Consider the following 6046-nt stretch of genomic DNA (forward strand, 5'->3'; position numbering starts at 1 on the left):
AGGCAGGTCTCGAACCCGCGGGCTCAGGCAATCCACTCACCTCAGCCTCCCAAAGGTGCAGGATTACAGGCTGAGCCACCGAGCCCGGCTGATACCTACTTATTAAAACATAAACCATCTGAGCAACACGAAAGCTTGGATTCTGGAACCAGAGTTCCCGTATTTGAATCTTTACTCTGATGCTTATAAGCTGTGTAAGCTTGAAAGTTTCTTAACTTCTCTGAACCTCTGTTTCTTCCTATGCAAAATGGAGATGACCACAAGGCCTGTAGTTGTTATCTGGTGTGGTTTCCTCAGAACTTACATCAGTAAACATTGCCTCAGTTTCTGTGGGTCAGGAATCTGGTGAGCTTAGCTGGGTGTCTCTGGCTCTAGGCTAGTCCACTGGGAATGTGGTCTTATCTAAAGACTCAGCTGAGGAGGATATGGTTCCAGGCTCATCATGTGGCTATTGGCAGGATTTGGTTCTTTGCTGGCAGGTTGTTTTGCTTGTTTTTTGAGTTGGAGTCTCACTCTGTGGCCCAGACTGCAATGCAGTGGCACGCTCCCGGCCACCGCAGCCTCAACCTGCTGGGCTCCGATGATCCTTCCACCTCAGCCTTCCAAGTAGCTGGAACTACAGGCCCGCGCTACCATGCCTGGCTAATTTTTGATTTATTGTAGAGATGAGGTCTCGCCAAGTTGCCTGGGTGGGTCTCGAACCTGCGGGCTCAGGCAATCCACTCACCTTGGCCTCCCAAGGCACTGGGATTACAGGCTGAGCCACGGAGCCTGGCGCTAGTAGACTGTTTGACTAAAGGCCTCAGTTCCTTGCTGGCGGTTGGTTGAAGGCTTCTCTCAGTTTCTTGTCATGAAAACCTTTCCATAGGGTAGCTTACAACATGGCAGCGGTCTTCCCTCAGATCAAGTATTCCAGGGGTGGGGGTGGGGAGGTGGGAAGGTGGGGAGGCAGAAGAGAGAGAGAGAGAGAACTCAAGAAAGAGGCTGCAGTCTTTTGGTTATCTAATCTTGGAAGTGACATTTCATCACTGTGCCATATTATATTAATTAGAAGTGAGTCACTAGGCAACCCTCTTTTGGGTCCCCTTCCACTGTGGGAGCTTTTCTGTCTTCTTAATAAACTCCTGCTTTCTCACCAAAAAGAAAAAAAGAAGTGAGTCACTACATCCGGCCTATACTGAAGGGGAGTGGATTACATAGGGCATCAAACCCAGGAGGCAGAGATCATTGAGGGGCTAGCTTAGAGGCTGCCTCCCACAGACTCTACTTGCATAGTTTCTTTAAGGGATATATGACTTTATATTCATGAAGAGCTTAGGACAGCTCCTGTTTGATCAGACCATCATGGTCATTTCTCTGAGCCAAGGGAGCACCCATTCTTCATCTCCACCCTTCTTTTTCAACTGTTCTCTTTTTTCTTGTAAAGTTCTGTAAAACAGTGTATGAAGATCAGGACAGAGTAAATGTTGCAAGAAGAGGAGAAGAAGAAGCAGGAAAGAAAGATAATAGAATGGAAGATTTTGGAAAACACTGGGGGAGGGTGCCTAGAGTTAAGAAGTAAAGTAGGAGATTCTTGTCTCCTATAATGGGCTTTATGCTTTTTTTTTGAGTTGAAGTCTCACTCTTGTGGTCCAGGCTGGAGTACAGTGGCATGCTCATGGCCACTGCAGCCTCAACCTGCTGGGCTTAGGCAATCCTACCGCCTCAGTCTTCCAAGTAGCTGGAACTACAGATGCACACCACCACACCTAGTTAGTCTTTGTGATTTATTGTAGAGACATGGTCTCACCAGGTTGCCCAGGCTGTTCTCGAACCCCTAGGCTCAGGCAATCCTCTTGCCTCAGTCTCCCAAAGTGCTGGAATTACAGGCTGAGCCACCGTGGCTGGCCAGCTTTATATTTTTAAGGCTATTTTCACATACATTATCAAGCTTGATTCTTGTCATAGCCATGTGAAACAGAAATTATTGTTTTATTTATTTTAGAGATGAGGGGAAAAGCCCAGAAAGGTCACCCAGGTAGTAAGTAGGGGAAATCTGGGACTCACAACTAGGCCATCTAACTCTTCACCCTGGGCTCTTTTTGCTACATTCTTACTTAGCTGCCCAGCTTCTTTACCAGTTACAGCTTCAGCTGGAGTCAAGGAAAATGATATGGCATGAATACAGTGCTGGGGAGGCCACTATGTGACATACTAGGTTAGGGTTCCTGACCCTGCTAGTGAAATCATCTTGGCTAAAAGCTGACTCAAAAATGGGAAACCAGGAGACCAAGACACAGCATCCCCAAGGACTCAATCCCGATTCCGTAGTTTTTGGTGCTGGGGTTCTCAATTTATGAAAGCGGAACCTAGTAGCAAAAGGCGCAGAAGTTGACAGTACATTATTACCCAGAAGTCTGAAGTGAGAGGCAAAAGCTGTGGAACTGGCAAGAGAAATAGGTTTAAGCAGAGCTGGTAAATACAGCTCCCAGACTTGCTAGGCTGATGATGTTTGGGTTCGGGCTGCAGTCCTAGAGGAGAAGCCTGGAAGCGCCAGGCAGGAAAACATGACTGAGGCTTCACTGTCCCTGTGCTGTCCCACCCTTCTTTAGTAAAATAGCCCCTGTTTTAACTGGGCAAATGGCCACCTATAATAAAGGCCATGTTTCCCAGCCAGCTAGATGTGGTCATGTGACCAAGCTCCCACACTCAGAGTTTAGCTCATGTTGTAAAATACACAGGATGTAAGCAGAACTGGTGAGTGTGACTTATAGGAAGTGTCCTTAAAAGGAGAGTGTGGCCTTTTTTATTTTGGCTGAAATTTGGCAGAAAGGATGGAGCTCAAAAAGCTATTTTGGACCACGAGGAGGAAGTCATGTATTGAGCAAAGTAGAACAAGAAAATAGAAGAAGCCTGGGTCCCTGACACTGTGGAATGCCCCAGACCACCTACCTTTCTTTACTTGAGAAAGAAATACACTTTTGTCTAAATTGAGTCACTCTTATTTTGGATTTTCTGATCCTTGGAGTAGAACCTAATTTAGTTAATACAGTATATAAGACTAAGTAGGGCAGATGTGAACAGAAGCCATTTTTGGCACATTGCACAAACACAGGACTTGATGGGGTTGATCCCTGGCTCCCAGATTCACATCTGGTGACAATGAATACAGGAGGTGCTGCCTATGTTATGGAAGGCTGAAGTTAGACTTGCAGGATGGGGAGGGTAGCATGGGCAGAACATAGGTTTTAGGGTAGGAGGCTGGTTTAAACTCCTGTTTTGTTGCTTGCTGGCTGAGTGATCTGGCAATTGTTTAATTCCTTTGAGTTTCTATTGCCTTATCTGGGGGTGGTAGTTATGATTAAATAAGGCAATAAGCATCATATACTTTAATTCTCTTCCCTCTTCTTTATTCTCTTTCTGACCCTTTATCCCTAATCCTAACTTCCATTTGCCCTTGGAAATGAGAGTATAATTTAGTTCCAAGTCCTACTTTCTCTGGTATGAAGGGAAGTAGGGGCCATTTATAAGTTCCACCTGTTGAGATTTGTGGGTAGAACTGGGGTGAAGGTAAAGATGATAGATTTAGAAATGATTTAGAAGTGGAGGGCTCAATGTTGGCTGCATGTCGGGATCATCTGGGGGAGCTTTTACACAGACCTTGCCTTAAATCAGTTGACTCAGAGTCTTGGAATCAGTGTTTTGGATGTCAGTAGTTTTCTAAGTTTTCCTACATGATCCTGGAGCACAGCGAACATTGAGAACCCCCAGAGAAGGGAAGGCAGAAGCATGTCCCTGCACCTGTAGCTCAACTGAATTTAAGATCTGAGTCCCTTTACTGTCTTTACATATATATGGTCCACTCAGATTATCTACTGACCAACTCAAGTTTTAGTAGTTTGGAAATACTGCAGAACTGCAGGCACTCTGGCATATGCCACTTCCTTCTCATCTTATTTTGATGACAAGGCTGGGTGACCTTACATATTTCACTTGGGCCACACTGATGTGTCCAAATCTAAATACCAAGACTGCATTTCTTAATGGCCTTTCTCAGAACTTCAGTGAAAGTGGACAATCCAGTTTACATCTCTGGGGTCAGCAATTAAAGTTAGTAAAATGCAAATGTTGACCAAAACAGAGCAATCAGGTATACTTTCACCTAGATGTTACCCCACTAAACTACCGGGAAGTGCAAAGGAGGAGTTACAGGCTCAGGTTGCAGACTCCAGCAGATAAACTTGCATATTGACTTAAGTGGGCCTTAGGGGAAAAAACATTTGGAAAGCCCTGCCAATTTCTGATCCCTATTTTCAGTGATCAACTGTGGTCTAAATGACCAGAACTGGCCAGGTGCCTTTGAGAATTAGGATTCAGATCAGAGCTAGCTTTAGGGGTGGTGGTGACTCTGGAAGAAATATTTGTAAAAAATAGTCCTGCACCTCCAAAGATAATCTCTAAAATTCCGGGAAAGTACACTTAGTCAACCCTGCCGGAGTAGGTCTGTTAGGGAACTATCATGATATCCCTGCAAAAGAGCCATAGTTCTATTTTCTACAGGGAAAAGGGTTACTTTAGTTTTTTAAGAAATAGACTTAGTTCAATACATTTCTAGTAATTCTTGAAATACCAGAGATATCTCGGTAAGGATGTCTTCTCCCTGAAACCATAGGTAGAGACATGTATTTGCTGGGAGATTTGTTTCAGAGTAAATGAAATAAAAGAGAAAGGACAGAAAGGGAGAGTTGAGTATAACCATAAATCATGGCAAACCACTCAAGTCATGAAGTTGGCTAGTGAAACAGGAAACATCACTTGGGTCAGGGACACCCACACTCGGAGTTTAGCTCATGTTGTAAAATACACAAGCTCCCAAACTGTGTGTGGTGGTTCAAGCCTGTAATCCCAGCACTTTGGGAGGCCGAGGCAAGAAGATTGCCTTATTCCAAGGGTTAGAGACCAGCCTGGGCAACTTGGTGAGACCTCATCTCTACAATAAATCAAAAAATTAGCCAGGCATGGTGGTGCATGCCTATTGTTCCAGCTACTTGGAAAGCTGAGGTGGAAGGATAGCCTGAGCCCAGCAGGTCGAGGCTTCAGTAGCCATGTGCGTGCCACTGCACTCCGGCCTGGGTGACAGAGTAAGACTCTGACTCAGGGAAAAAGAAAAAAAAATACAAGCTCCCAGTCACTTGGAGGTGTCCTATGGGAAAATCGCTTATCTTATCCCTAAACTAAACTGAAGACTCTATCCCACATCTAATACTCTTTTAATAAACTAGTAAATTAGAATTATCATTTTGACCTGAAAAATTTCATTCACATTTTATCTTATTTCATGTTACTTTTCACAAGAGGTTCTCAACTGGTTTCATTATACTTTCCTAATCAGGCTTGGATATAGACATATGTTCCCTCAGAGGAAACACAACAGAAGCTTAGATGACTTCCCATGACTGTTTATTTGAGAGTGAACATTTAATGGAACATTCCATGTCTGTATGTTATAAAGTGGCCTCTCTTTGGTTTAATAGGATGAAGTAAGAGGTTTACATGGATTCTGGGAAGCCATAGAGGGGAGTTGGGTTTTGTTTGTGGCTTGGGCTGGTTTCCTGGACTATTTGTGAGAAAGAATGTATCACCTACATCTACACCTTAGACTTTTAATTTCTAAAATTTTGCATTTCTTATAACTTTCCTACAGAGAACTGAGATTCAGTTCCCTTTCCACAACCCCTCTCTCCAAAACACTACCCAGAAACACTCTTCAAATTGGAGTTTCCCATCTTATTAGGATAAGTTTCATAAAAACTTTTTTTTTTTTTTTTTTTGAGTTGGAGTCTCACTCTGTCACCCAGACTGGAGTGCAGTGGCCACTCCCGCCACCGCAGCCTCCTGCAATCCTTCCGCCTCAGCCTTCCAAGTTGCTGGAATTATAGGCGCGCACTACCACACCCAGCTAAGTTTTTGATATATTGTAGAGATAAGGTCTCACCAAGTTGCCCAGGCGGGTCTCGAACCCACGGGCTCAGGCAATTCACTCACCTCAGCCTCCCAAGGCATGGGA

The sequence above is a fragment of the Carlito syrichta genome, unplaced genomic scaffold (assembly GCF_000164805.1).
Source record: "Carlito syrichta isolate Samal-C Ts95f unplaced genomic scaffold, Tarsius_syrichta-2.0.1 Scaffold307093, whole genome shotgun sequence".
Taxonomy (NCBI): Eukaryota; Metazoa; Chordata; class Mammalia; order Primates; family Tarsiidae; genus Carlito; species Carlito syrichta.